This window comes from Papio anubis, chromosome 5 (assembly GCF_008728515.1).
Source record: "Papio anubis isolate 15944 chromosome 5, Panubis1.0, whole genome shotgun sequence".
Classification (NCBI taxonomy): domain Eukaryota; kingdom Metazoa; phylum Chordata; class Mammalia; order Primates; family Cercopithecidae; genus Papio; species Papio anubis.
In genome coordinates, this window is record NC_044980.1 from 72,054,583 (window position 1) to 72,069,877 (window position 15,295).

The window sequence follows — 15,295 nt, forward strand, 5'->3', positions numbered from 1 at the left end:
TTGATCCTGTGAGGCGGAGGTTGCAGTAAGCTGAGATCAGGCCATTGCACTTCAGCTTGGGTGACAGAGTGAGACTCCATCACACACACACAAAAAAAAGATATTAGGTCCTAGAATTTTTAAAATATGTCTTCATAATCTCAGGTAGCTAGGTTATAAACTATTTAAAGACAAGATCGCATGACAAGCGTCTCATAATTCTCCTTACTTAGCATTGTGTTAGACATAGTAATAGGTGCACAGTGAAATACTGTTGATTGTTTAAAAATAAGTCAAACAGTTTTAGAAAACATTTTCAAAAGTCAGAGTTCAGGCCATGGGCAGGGGCTCATGCCTATAATCCCAGCACTTTGGGAGGCCAGGGTGAGCAGATCACTTGAGGTCAAGAGTTCAAGAGCAGCCTGGCCAACATGGCAAAACTCCACCTCTACTAAATAAAACACAAAAATTATCCAGGCATGGTGGTGCATGCCTGTAATCCCAGCTACTTGGAGGTTGAGGCATGAGAATTGCTTGAACCTGGGAGGTGGAGGTTGCAGTGAGCTGAGATCACCCCACTGCACTCCAGCCTGGGAGACAGAGTTCAAATCTGTTTTGGTCTAATGTTTTCTTATGTTTGTTTTATTTCATGTGTGCCAGTTTCTCTTTTTTCACAACAATTTATCAATTTGTGGCAATAAAATTAAAAGTGATTTACTTTTTGTAGTGTTTGAATGTCAAAAATGTCATGAACATTCTTTGGAATAATACTAGCAAATATTTATTACTCACTATGTCCCAGGCTTTGTTCTAAATATGACCTCATATACATATACCCCCCAACAGGGATTCAAAATTAGATAGTGTTTAACACAGTAGTTTACAGGTAAGGAAACTGAAGTCTAATGAGGCTAGGTAATTTGCCTGAGGTCACACAATTAGTAAATGTGAAATTAGTAAGTTTGCATTTGAACCCTTGGGGCTGGCTCTAGAATCCATGCCCTTAGCTACTGCACTACACGGCATCTGTCATGCACACAGCTGCTGCTGTTTGTCAAAAATCTATCCAAATTTTTATGTCGCTGGATTCAAAGTATTTTTTATCAACTTTCCTCATTATGAATTAACTCTTCAAACCTGCCATGATTGTTTCTGTAATGTTGACAACCTGGAATTTATTTGATGTAGCCACGTTCCCCATAATACACAACCCCACCCTGCTGGAAATTAGAAAGTGAATCATTTACCATCATCTCAAGGCCTTTGGGGTCCTTACGGGTGACTAATCCAAACCAGCAATTAAATACCTGAATATCCTTGCCAGCATCTTCCCCAGGACCATCCAGTCTCTGTTTGGACCCCTTAAATAGTACCTCACTACCTCTCGAGATCACTTACTCCTTTTTAAGAAACACTTCATTCTCTGGAAAGCTATCCATATATTAACTAGAAATCTACTTATTAATGGCCCTTACCTGTAGACTTGGAGCACCTATAGAGCAAATTTATGATTTCTTCCATGTAACTCTTTGAAATTTAAAGATAGCTGTATGGCATTCCTGTACTTACTTGTCCTCATTTCCTTCAACCAAAAGGCATAGGCTAAGATGTGCTTTGTCAAATACTACCTGTGTGACATTAGACAGTTACTCAAGCTTTATGTCTTAATTCCCTCATCTGTAAAATGTGGGTAAAATAGAACCATCCTTATTGGGGTGCTATGAGGATTAAATGAGATAAGTTTCTTAGAAACAGTGCATGTCGTATAGTAGGCATTCATTGCACATTATGTAGTATAATATAGTTATGTTGACTTGGTTTCCAATCCCCTCATCCTCATGGTGACTCTCTTCTGGGAACACTCTGGTACCAAAGCCTCTGCTTATTTTTAGTATCTAGTCCTGAACACTACATTCCAGGGGAGGACTGTTCACACAATATCTCCTGCTTGTTTCATAGATTTTGTGGAGAGGGCAGTGCAGGACATCATGAGAATAGCAAGAGTGAAGAAGGTACATCAGGAGGGAGAGCTGTTTCCACGCCGAATCCCTTCCTTGGGTCTGCACCAGCACAAACGAAGGCTTTTATCTAGTTACTGTACACTTTAGGAGTGCTAAACTGTATAGGAGTTTGAGACCAGCCTGGGAAATATGGCAAAACTCTGTCTCTACAAAAAATACAAAAATTAGCTGTGCATGGTGGTGCATGCCTGTAGTCTCAGCTACTCAGGAGGCTGAGGCTTGAGCCCAGGAGGTCGAAGCTGCAGTGAGCTGTGATCACACCACTGCACTCCAGCCTGGGTGACAGAGCAAGACTTTGTTTCAAAAAAAAAAAAAAAAGGATAAATTTGACTATATAAAAACTTTAAATGTATGAACACTCACACAAAAATACTCTAAACAAAGGCAAAGGCAAATAGGAAAAGCATGTAACAGAGGTCAGCAACCACTTTTCCAGTAAAGGGGTCTTGAGTTGCTTTTGTTCAAACCTCCCCCAACCCATGCAGATGTTATGAGAGGGGTTCACCTATGTGACTGGCATTCAGAACCCACTCCACTCCATTTTCTTGGGCTTACAGGTGTTATGAGAGGGCAATGTACCCAGCTGGGACCAAGCAAAGCCTTGGGGTCAGCACTAGCATCATCACCATCAGCCGTGTTGATGGTCACTATTTCAGGTGTAGGATGTGAGGCTGTGGCTCACGTGCCCCAGGAAGTGCAGTGCACCTCATGGAGATGGTGTGAGGGCCAGGTTGTTGGATCTGCAGGCACTGACACAGAGTTCGGGCTGTGGCTCAGGTGCCCCAGGAAGCGCAGTGCACCTTGTGGAGATGATGTGAGGGCCAGGTTGTTGGATCTGCAGGCACTGACACAGAGTTCGGACAGCTTCTGAGCATTCATATGTTATCCCGTAATGTGGTACCTGCCAGTCCCACTTGACTCTCTCCTTTCCAAGAAGTGGGTCCTCTCCTTTGTTGGGCAACTTCTGGGGATTGACTGTCAGCTCCTGTGCCCCCACATGCACTTTGTACAGCCTCCTCCCCACCTCCTTCAATCCCCACAGCTATGTAAGGTTTTCAGAAAAATTTTCTTTTCTTCTTCATCTATTACTATAATAGGACATCACTCCAAAAGCAATAGGAAAATGAAGTCCTCTTTTCTCAATGGCATCCTTATTAGAGGTGGGGAAATATTTGCTTTATATCTTTCCAGTGCTGGGAAAAAAGGGTGGGGGGGAACAGAATAATACATTTACAGATTGAAGCAATCTGAATACTAATATCCTGCTGCACATATTTGCGTACATTTGATAAACTAAGGGATACTTTCCTTAATCTATAAATTAGGAAATAATTACCTTAATCCATTAAATATAGAAAAAGATAAACACATTCAAAATTAGGTAAATGCACAGCAAAGTGATGAGATACCTTTTTTTCACCTATCATCAACTAAGATCAAAAAGTGGATAATATCTTATGTCAATGAGGGTCAGGGGAAAAGACTTTCTCATACATACGCTTTTTGTAGAAGTGTAATCTTGTACAAACTATTTGGAAAGCAATTTGTCCATATTTACAAAATTTAGAATTCACATGCCTTTGGATGAGCGATTTTACTTCTAGGAATATAATCTGCAATTATGTTCATATATATGCAAATGTGTATGTCTGGAAACCACCTAAATATCCATCAATGATGTATTAGTAAATGAATTATGGAACATCTACAGGATGTTAAAGCATGGCATCATTACAAAGAATACATTAGATCAATATGTGCTAACATGGAAGCATCTCCTCCATATATTGTTAAATGAAAGTATGCTCCCATTGCTTGTACATAGAATTTTTTTAGGGAGGAATATCTCCCTCCTGGGGAGAAAGACTGGTGGTGATGGAAAGTGTGGTGTAGGAGGAAGACTTCCTTTTCTGACACCCTTCTTTAGTGTCTACGTTTGTTAATACGGCTTGGTATTACTTTTTCTACAAAATAAGTTAGTTTTAAAATCTACGTCAAGATTTTTGATTGCAAGGGGAAAAATCAGGTAACATGAATTTCCTGTTGTGATACAGAATGGAAAATGCTACATTACCGATGACGTACACCAGCCAAAAGTTTCTGGGGTAATCTAATCAAGCCTTTAGATTTCACTTCCAATTCAGTGAAATCAAGGGATATAGGAACAAGGTAAACACCACAATCAGTTGAATCCTATATTCTCCAGGCCGGCTGGCCTAGTCTCTTCCACGGGTCAGCGTGCTGGAGTTGCTCATCTTTATATGACAAACCAGTGCAATGCATGGTCCTGGTTGAGACAAACTGGCTATAAGAGGTCTTTTGGGAACAATTGGGGAAATTTGATTAAGGAATCAGGTTAATTTTGGCAATGCAGAAAAATGTTCTTAATTTTTGGAAATAATACAATTTTTAAAAAATGCATACTAAATGTTGATTACTATTTATAATTTACGTTAAATATTTTAGAATATAAAAAGAAGGCCTTTTTAAAAGGCAAGATTTCCACAGGTTTTGATTCGGTAGGGGCAACTTAAGGAGAAGGTAATTGTCTGCCAAAAAGAAAACAGTGCAATTAAGAAAAACTGGCTTGAACTAGCTCTTTCCAGTTCTACAGCAGATGTTTGCTGTACTGGAGTTATCAAGAAAAGCAGATGGCCCTCTGATAAACCCTGCTGTGCATAGACTCAGCAATGCAGACCAGCAAATAGCTGGCATGGAAACCACCTGAAAGGGATCGAAGAGATTCATTGAAACTAGGGGCGAGGGTCAGCTGGAAAAACAATTCCTGCTTTGCAATGGTCACGGCCATGATTTGATACTTTATGCAAAATTGTAAGCAAAGTTAAGCAACTCACTTTGGCTGTACAGTCAGCTGCCTTGAAGGTGAGCACATATTTTGTTTAATCAGTAATGAAAATGTTGAAAAGAGTTGCAGAAGGGTGCTATTTTGCCTCACATCAGGGTTGTTTTAGGAAAGGATTTTGAGAAAAGTAGATGGGGCATGCTAGTGGTGCGATTGCTGGCACTCTGGCAGTCACATTTCATTATTTATTTGGAGCACAGAGGTGGGAATAGGAGAGAAAGAGAAATAAAAGTCGTATTTTCCATGATATCGGTGCAGATGAGCCAGCCTTTCAAAATAGTGAAGTTGGAGGAGAATCTTTTCATCTGGTGGTGACTACTCACCTTGAGCGTTCTGTGCTTTCATAACTAATCATGTTCAACCATTCTTTCGTTGATTCACTCATTCAATCACTCATTCATTCACTGTTCAAATAATATTTATTTAGTGCTTGACTACGATAGTCACTCTTACATGTTCCATAGTACCCTATATTTATCATGAATAAGTTCAATGTAGTTTTTGCTTGTTTGTTTTGGCTTTTTGTTTGTTTTTGTTTTGAGATGGAGACTCACTTTGTTGCTCAGACTGGAGTGCAGTGGCACGATCTCAGCTCACTGCAGCCTCCACCTCCTGGGTTCAGGTGATTCTTCTGCCTCAGCCCCCTGAGTAGCTGGGACTACAGACGCCTGCCACCACATCCAGTTAATTTTTGTATTTTTCGTAGGATGGGTTTTACCATGTTGGCCAGGCTAGTCTTGAACTCATGAGCTCAAGTGATCCACCTGCCTTGGCCTCCCAAAGGGTTGGGATTACAGGCCTCCCAAAGGGTTGAGCCACCATGCCCAGCCAGTTAAATGTAGTTTTAATACTCCCTTGATCATTCCTGTTTACTTGTCTGTTCCCTACTCAACAGTACAGTGAAAACATCTTGTTGATTGTTGTAGTCTCAGCACCCGGCACATTATAGAACTCAAAAAAAAAAAAATTGTGGAATGCATGAATGAGTAAATGAATGTACAAACCATGCTAGGGTCAAAGGATGTAAGATGAATAAGCCACTGTCTTATGTTGTCTTGCTGAATCCTCTTGTCAAAAGTATTTTGAAGAATATGAACATGGTTTAGGACAGACCAGCATCAGATTGTGCTAGTTTAAGTTGAAGAGACTGGAAGGAGGAAATGGGGGGCATCAGAAAGTGAAATGGCAGGCTGTGCAAACAGAATGGCTCAGGGGACAACTCCGAGAAGGCCCAGACTGGAGTAGATGAGGAAGCATTTAGGAGAGAGAAGAGAGTTAGGACTCAGGGTCATTAGCAATGGAAAAAAGTGCACATTCAAAAATGCATCATTGACTGGGCATGGTGGCTCATGCCTGTAATCCTAGCACTTTGGGAGGCCGAAGTGTGTGGATCACTTGAGCTCAGGAGTTCGAGACCAGCTTGGCAAAATCTTATCTCCACCAAAAGTATGAAAAATTAGCTGAGTGTGGTGGCATGTGCCTGTGGTCCCAGGTACTCGAGAGGCTTAGGTGGGAAGATCGCTTGAGCCCAAGAGGTGGAGGCTGCAGTGAGCCAAGATTGTGCCACTGCACTCCAGCCTGGATAACAGAGTGAGACTCTGTCTCAAAAAAAAAAAAAAATTAAAATTAAAATATGGGAACCATTTTAAAGCCTTAAAAAAGTAAAACCAACACAAGCATTTTAACTGTTTAACTAAAACATGATTGTGGGATACACTATTTCAAACCACTTTCATTAACAGCAAAATTGATAAAGCATACTTTTCTGATAGGAAGATAAAGAAAGGTTGATCCCCCATTCATAGAAGTTGGGTCTCTTTCCATGATGAAGAAACCTTACAACTTGCCCTAATGGACACATACACCTATATGTTCTGATTTTAGAGGCAATAAATACCATCTTACACTCGCCTCCAAAAGTACTATTTTTTCTTACCTACTTGCTCATTCATTCATTCAATTCATTCATTCATTCATTCAATTCAACTAATATATGTTAAGGCTGTTATGAGACAGTCACGGTTTTAGATGCTGGGACTACATAGGGTAAACAACTGTCCTAGTTTGCCCCAAGACTAACCCAGGTTTGGCACTGAAAGTCCTGTGTCCTGGGAACCCCTTCTGTCCTGGGCCAATGTTGGTCATCCTAGAGCCTACATCAGTGAGGCGGGATTGAAATTTTAGCCAGGGAGATGCCAGAAAGCCTTTACTAGAAAGGTTACTTTCAAGAAAAGACCTGGAGCAGATAAGGACAATAGCTGCATGGATATCTTGGGGAAGAACAGTCCAGAAAGTCCAAGCCTCAGGTAGGAGCTTCCCTGTCATGTTCCAGGAACAGCCAAGAAGCCACAGTTGCTGGGGACACAGTGAGAGGAGGGGAGGGCAATGGGAGATGAGATCTGAGAAATACCAGGAGTCAGATTATGTGAGGACTTGTGAGTCTTAGCAAGGATTTTTGGCTTTTACTCTGAGCAACATGAGAGGATACTGGAAGGTTTTCAACAGGGAAAGAACAGGCTTACTTTGGCTGTTGTGTTAAGAATAAGCCACAAAGAGGTAAGAGCAGAGAGACAAGGAAGTTAGGCATTTAAATAATCCTTTCGAAAGTCCTAGTCCCACTCAGTTGTTCGAAAGGAAATTGAGAAAACAGTTATGGTCTGTTTTGTGGTCTCAGTTTTATCTTTTCTGAAAAATCAGGGTAGGAGTCTTTATTCTCTCCTGCTTCAATTACAACTGTTGACTTTCCATTTTACAATAAGAGGGAAGCAGTTTCAAACATGAAGAATATAAATGGTGTTAACTAAATTGAAACTCTTACTGTAACACTAATGTACAGCCATGGGGGGGTGTTAGGAATGTGGGCCAGACTGCCTGAGTTCGGATCTCAGCCCTGCTACCTCTAGCTAGGTGCCTTGAACAAGTGACTTGGCTTGGGGAAGCTCCTTGCTGTCTTCATCTGTAGGAATTATAGCTCTACCTACTCTTGGGGCCATAGGGAGGATTCGGTGAGTTAACCCACGTGCCTGGAGCAGAGTGACTGCTCATTAATGTTTAGCATTCTTACAACTATTAAGTCACCCAAGAATAGATGCTCAGCTTTGCAATACATGTGGGCTTTCAGAGACAGGGCTTATGTCTTATCATCATATTTTGACTAGAAATACTTGTATAAGTTTATTACATTAGAATGTAATCCTATGTATGAGATGTATATCATATCTAGTACATATATGGGTTCATAAGCAAGACTACAAGTTAGAGATCATTGAAGTAAAAAAATAAATGGGAGAGGGGAATCCATTTAAGTTTTCCAGAAATTTTAATGATAGTGAGGATTTGATTTAAAATAGAGTATTTACATTTAACTATTAGACCTGCTAAATTTATTTTTCCAAATTTTCTTTCAAATAAAATACTAAAATAGATATATAGCATTTTAGAGCCCAAGGAGAATATCTTTTCCTGATGAGAGAAATTGAGGAATGGTCTGCTTTGTGTGCTCAGTTTTTTTCTTTCTTTTTTCTTTTTTTTTTTTTTTAGATGGAGTTTCACTCTTGTCACTCTTGTCACCCAGAGTGCAGTGGTGCAATCTGGGCTCACTGCAACCTCTGCCTCCCAGGTTCAAGCGATTCTTCTGCCTCAGCCTCCTGAGTAGCTGGGACTACAGGCATATGCCACCACACCCGGCTAATTTTTGTATTTTTAGTACAGATGGGGTTTCACCATGTTGGCCAGGCTGGTCTGGACCTCCTGGCCTCGTGATCCACCCGCCTAGGCCTCCAGAGTGCTGGGACTACAGGCATGAGCCACCACGCCTGGCTGGTTTTATCTTCTCAAAAAAAAAAAAAGGATAGGAGCCTTTAGTCTTTCCTGCTTCGATTGCAACTGTTGACTTTCCATTTCCATTTTACAATGAGAGGGAAGCAGTTTCAAACATGAAGAATATGAATAGTGTTAACTAAATTGAAACTCTCACAGTGACCTGAATGTACAGCCATAGAGGTGTGTTAAGGATGTGGGCCAGACTGCCTGAGCTCGGATCTCAGCCCTGCCGCTTCTATCTGGGTGCCTTGAACAAGTGACTTGGCTTAGGGAGGCTCCCTGCTTTCCTCATTGCTCCCCTATTGTGGATGTGAGGAAACAGAGGCTCAGGAGAGTTCAATGATTTACTCAAGGTCATGGTTGAAAAAGAAATCATGTTGAAAGGCAAAATAGTTTCATTGTTTTTTTAAGAATCCTTTGGCAGGGCCTCCCCCAATACCATCCCAAAGCAGGATGCTTTGGTCTCAAGGATCCAAGTTTTTGCTCCCTCCACCATCTAACTAGAAAGGCTACTTGGGCTGGCTGCGTTCTGGAGAGATTTATTTCTGCCTCCAGTTGTGCTGTATCCTGAAGCATCAAACTTGAAGAATGAGACAAACATGATGAATGAGAGAAATAAAACCAATTTCCACTGGGGCCATAATGTAAAATACTGCTCCTTCCTCTCTTCTAAATCAAATGTTTGGGCCCCACTTTCCCTACAAATGCTCTCCCCTTCTTGTGGTATCATGGCATTCATTTGACAAATATTTATTGGGGGCCTACTTTGTGCCAAGCACTATACTAGGCAGCAGCCTGCAATGATGAGCATTGGTGCTATAGGATTAATTTGAGGCATGGAAGCTTGACGTCCTCACTGAAGGGCCTGTAACCATCTAGGAAAAGAGAGTCTCTTCTTTAAAATGTGGTAGAAAAACCTATCAGCTGTCATTGTAAAGCAGTGAAAAGTTATTAAAGTAAACAAACAGCCTTTGGCTCTACAAAAAATATAAAAGTTAGCTGGGCATGGTGGTGTACACCTATAATCCCAGCTACTTAGAGAGCAGGGGCTGAGGTGGGAGAATTGCTTGAGCCCAGGAGTTTGAGGTTGCAGGAAGCCATGATTGCACCACTGCACTCCAGCCTGGGTGGCAGAGCAAGACCCTATCTCAAAAATAAATAAATAAATAGCCTTTGGAAACCATGGTCTGATTCTTAAAACATTTTATTTTATTTTTATTTTTTTAATTTTTTTTCCGAGATGGAGTTTTGCTCTTGTTGCTCAGGCTGGAGTGCAATGGCGTCATCTCAGCTCACAGCAACCTCCGCCTCCCGGGTTCAAGAGATTCTCCTGCCTCAGCCTCCCAAGTAGTAGAGATGAGGTTTCATCATGTTGGCCAAGCTGGTCTCAAACTCTTGACCTCAGGTGATCCACCCACCTCGGACTCCCAAAGTGCTCGGATTACAGGCGTGAGCCACCATGCCCAGCCTGATTCTTAAAACATTTTAAAGAGCAGAACAGAAAATTTTAAGGAGGATATAATGGATAAAATAAATTCAATTAATTAACTAATTAATTAAGGTAACTAAAGCACCCAGTTGAGTCCCATCTCTGCATTTGCAGCACCACACTGGATGGTGGGCAAGGAGATGAAGAGGCAATAGCAGCAAGGGCCTGGGTCATCCAAAGGACAAGCTAAAATGTTAGTTGATACTTTACCTATATAATAGCAATTGCCATAGGTCAAACTACTTTTTATGTCGGTTGATATGACCAAATGTTAAGGAGGTAGGTCACATAGTAAAAAAGATTAGGTAAGGAGTAGGGAGACCCTTGTTCAAATTCAAGTGACCCCAATAAAGATATTTATGATCTTGACAAGTCACGCTCTAAGCTCCAACATCTAAAGAACAAACAAAAGAGTCAAAAGAACAGGGGAAAATATTTACAAATCATATATATGATTGGGGATTAATATTCAGAATATATGAAGAGCACCTACAACTCAACAACTAAACACCAACAACCAGATTCAAAAATGGGCAAAGGACTTGAATAAATATTTCTCCAAAGAAGATAAATGGCCAAAAAGTATATGAAAAGATGCTCAACATCACTAATCATTAGGGTAATGCAAATCAAAAGCACAATGAGCTATCCACTCACACCTGTTAGGATATACACTATTTTTTAAAAATCAGAAAATAACAAGTATTGGAAGGGATATGGAAAAATTGGAAACTTTGTGCACCATTGGTGGGAATATAAAATGGTGCAACTGCTTTGAAAAACAGTAAGAAGATTCCTTATAAAATTAAAAATAGCATTACCTTATGATCCTGCAATTCCACTTCTGGGTGTATACACAAAGGAATTGAAAGCAGGGAATCAGACAGATATCTGTACACCCATGTTCATAGCAGCATTATTCACAATAGATAAAAAATGAAAACAACCCAAGTGTCCATCAATAGGTGGACAAACAAAATGTGGTATATACATACAATGAAATATTATTCAGTCTTAAGAAGGAAGGAAATTCTGACATATGCTGTAACATGGATGAACCATGAAGACATTATGCTAAGTTAAATAAGTCAATCATAAAAAGAATAAATACTGATTTCACTTGTATGAAGTATCCAGATATCTTAGTCCATTTTTGTGCTGCTGTAACAAAATACCTGAGACTGGTAATATATAAAGAACAGAGATCTATTTCTCATGGTTCTGGAGGCTGGACCCATGCTTAATGACAGGAATATGTTTTGATAAAACATCATTTGACAATTTTGTTGTTGTGCAAATTTCATAGCATGTACCTACAGAAACCTAGATAGTGCAGCCTGTCACATACCCAGGCTATGTGGTCTAGCCTATTGCTCCTAGGCTACAAACCTGTACAGTGTATTACTGTACAGAATACTGGAGGCAATTGTAACACAATGGTATTTGTGTATCTAAACATAGAAAAGATACAATAAAAATATTGTTAAAAAGATAAAAAATGGGCCTGGCGCAGTGGTTCACGCCCGTAATCCCAACACTTTGGGAGGCCAAGGTGGGCGAATCATCTGAGGTCGGGAGTTTGAGACCAGCCTTCCCAACATGGAGAAACCCCGTCTCTACTAAAAAATACAAAAAATTAGCCGGGCATGGTGGTGCATGCCTGTAATCCCAGCTACTCCGGAGGCTGAGGCAGGAGAATCACTTGAACCTGGGAGGTGGAGATCATGCCATTGCACTCCAGCCTGGGCGACAGAGCGAGACTCCGTCTCAAAAAAAAAAAAAAAAAAAAAAATTAAAAAATGGTACGCCTGTGTAGGACACTTACCATGACTGGAGCTTGCAGGACTGGAAGCTGCTCTGGGTGACTCAGTGAGTGAATGATGAGTGAATGTGAAGGCCTAGGACATTACTGTACACTCCCATAGACTTTATAAACACTGTACACTTAGGCTAAATTTATTTCAAAACTTTCTTCTTTGTAGCTATTTAACTAAAAACTTTAAAAAACTTTTTCTCATTTGTAATGACACTGCTCAAAACACACATTGTGCAGCTGTACAAAATTATTTTCCTTATATCCTTATTCTATGAGCTTTTTTCTACTTTTAAATTTATTTTTTTCTTTTAAACTTTTTAATAAAAATTAAGAATCAAACACACAGTAGCCTAGGCCTACACATGGTCAGAATCATCAATATTACTATCTTCAACCTCCACATCTTGTCCCACGGGTAGGTCTTTAGGGGCAATAACACACATGGAGCTGTCTCCTCCCATGATAACAATGTAGTAGGAGAAGTACACATAAAATAGTGATTAAAAGTATAGTATCTTAAATACTCAAATCAGTAATGAAGTCCCTTATGATCATTATCAAGTATTATGTTTGGGAGGCTGAAGCGGGTGGATCACCTGAGGTCAGGAGTTCGAGACCAGCCTGGCCAACATGACAAAACCCCGTCTCTACTAAAAATACAAAAAAATTAGCCAGTCTTGGTGGTACACATCTATAATCCCAGCTACTAGGGAGGCTGAGGCACAAGAATCACTTGAACCCGGGCAGGAGAGGTTGCAGTGAGCCAAGATCACGCCACTGCACTTCGGCCTAGGTGACAGAGCTAGACTCTATCTCGATTAAAAAAAAAAAAAAAAAAATGGCCGGGCGCAGTGGCTCACACCTGTAATCCCAACACTTTGGGAGGCTGAGGTGGGTGACTCACGAGGTCAGGAGATCGAGACCATCCTGGCTAACATGGTGAAACCCCGTCTCTACTAAAAACGCAAAAAATTATCTGGGCATGGTGGCGGACGCCTATAGTCCCAGCTACTCGGGAGGCTGAGGCAGGAGAATGGCGTGAGCTCGGGAGGCAGAGCTTGCAGTGAGCTGAGATCCGGCCACTGCACTCCAGCCTAGGTGACAGAGCGAGACTCCATCTCAAAAAAAAAAAAAAGAAAAAGAAAAAGAAAGTATGATGTACCGTACATAATTGTTTGTGCTATACTTTTGTAAAACTGACATTGCAATAGGTTTATTTACACCAGCATCATCACAAACACTCGAGTAAGATGCTGCACTTTGGTGTTACAGACTCTAAGACATCACTAGGTAATAGGAATTTTTCAACTCCATTATAATCTTATGGGACTAGTAAAACATCCTTAAGCAGCACATGACTATCATTGACTTATTTATTTTGTATTGTCTGCTCTGCTCTCCTCTCCCTTCCTCCCCACACACACCAGAATGTAAACACCAGATAGCAGAAAATCTTATCGTTTCTGTTCACTACAGAGAACAGTATCCTACATAAAGTAGGGCTCAATAAATATTTGTTTTCTTTTTTTAAATTTTTGGTTCAGGGGTACATATGCAATTTTGTTATATTGGTAAATTTTGTGTCTCGGGGTTTTGGTGTACAGATTGTTTCATCACCCAGGTAATAAGAATGGTACCTGATAGGTAGTTTTTCTGATCCTCTTCCTCCTCCTACCCTCTACCCTCAAGTATGCCCCGGGTGTCTATTGTTCTCTTCTTTGTGTCCATTTGTACTCAAGGTTTAGCTCCCTTTTGTAAGTGAGAACATGAGGTGTTTGATTTTCTGTTCCTGTGTTATTTCACTTAGGGTAATGGCTTTCAGCTCCGTCCATGTTGCTGCAAAGGACATGATCTCATATGTACCACATTTTCTTTATCCACTCTACCATTGACGGGCATTTAGGTTGATTCTATGTCTTTGTATTGAGAATAGTGCTGCGATGAACATATGAATGCATCTTTATGGTAGAATGATGTATATTCCTTTGGATATACACCCAATAATGGGATTACTGGGTCAAATGGTAGTTGTGCTTTGAGTTGAGAAATCGCCAAGTGCTTTCCACAGTGGCTGAACTAATTTACATTCTCACCAGCAGTGTGTAAGCGTTCCCTTTTCTCTGTAATTCTATATTTGTTGAAGGAGTAAATGAATGAATGAATCAATCTCTTCCACCTGAAAAACTTATAACTTGTAACTCTAAAGCTCACATTTTCTTTCTTTTTCTTTTTCTTTTTTTTTTTTTTTGAGATGGAATCTTGCTCTGTCCCCTAGGCTGGAGTGTAGTGGCACAATCTTGGCTCACTGCCACCTCCACCTCCCAGGTTCAAGTGATTCGCTTGCCTCAGCTTCCCAAGTAGCTGGGACTACAGGCTTGCACCACTATGCCCAGCTAATTTTTATATTTTTAGTAGAGATGAGGTTTCACTATACATTGGCCAGGCTGGTCTTAAACTCCTGACCTCAGGTGATCCACCTGCCTTGGCCTCCCAAAGTGCTGGGATTACAGGCGTGAGCCACTGCGCCCGGCCTAAAACTCAATTTTGATTGTCCTAAGTTCTAAACAAAAATAATGAAGTAGAGGAAGCAAATGAATGTCTGATAATAAAATGTTGTCTTCCAGATTTACTAGACAGACATTTATGCAAATATATGAAATAATGTATGTGAAAAGTTATTCATTCTGGCTTTTTTTGAAGTAGCAAAACATGAAAATAAAGTTACTGTCCATCAGTAAGAACAGGTCAAATAAATCCTGGTATATCTATACAATATATCAGTATAGATCTGTAATCCCGGCACTTTGGGAGGCCAAGGTAGGCAGATCGCTTGAGCCCAAAAGTTCAAGACCAGCCTGGGCAGGACATTGGGAGACCCCGTCTCTAAGAAAATACAAAAATTAGCTGGGCATGGTGGTGTGCACCTGTAGTCTTAGCTACTCATGAGGTTGAGGTGGGAGGATCACTTGAACCCAGGATGTCAAGGCTGCTGTGAGCTGAGATCACGTCACTGCACTCCAGCCTGGGTAACAGAGCCAAACTCTGACTCCAAAAAACAAAAAAAATATGGGACAAGGTGCAGTGGCTCACACTTGTAATCCCAGTACTTTGAGAGGCCAAGGCAGGAGGATTATATAAGGCCAGGAATTCCAGTCCACCCTGGGCAATGTAGGGAGACGCCGTCTCTACAGGAAAAAAAAAAAAAAAAAAAAAAGCCAGATGCAGTGGTACACACCTATAATCATAGCTACTTGGAAGGCTGAGGCAGGAGGATTGTTTGAGCCCAGGAGTTTGAGGCTGCAGTG

At 40.8% G+C, this 15,295-nt stretch overlaps 1 protein-coding gene across 1 annotated transcript in view; it reads right to left on the reverse strand.

Moving 5' to 3' along the window:
• DMGDH (dimethylglycine dehydrogenase) overlaps positions 1–15,295 on the reverse strand; it is a 120,965-nt gene that overhangs the window by 89,515 nt on the left and 16,155 nt on the right. The window lies entirely within an intron of this gene.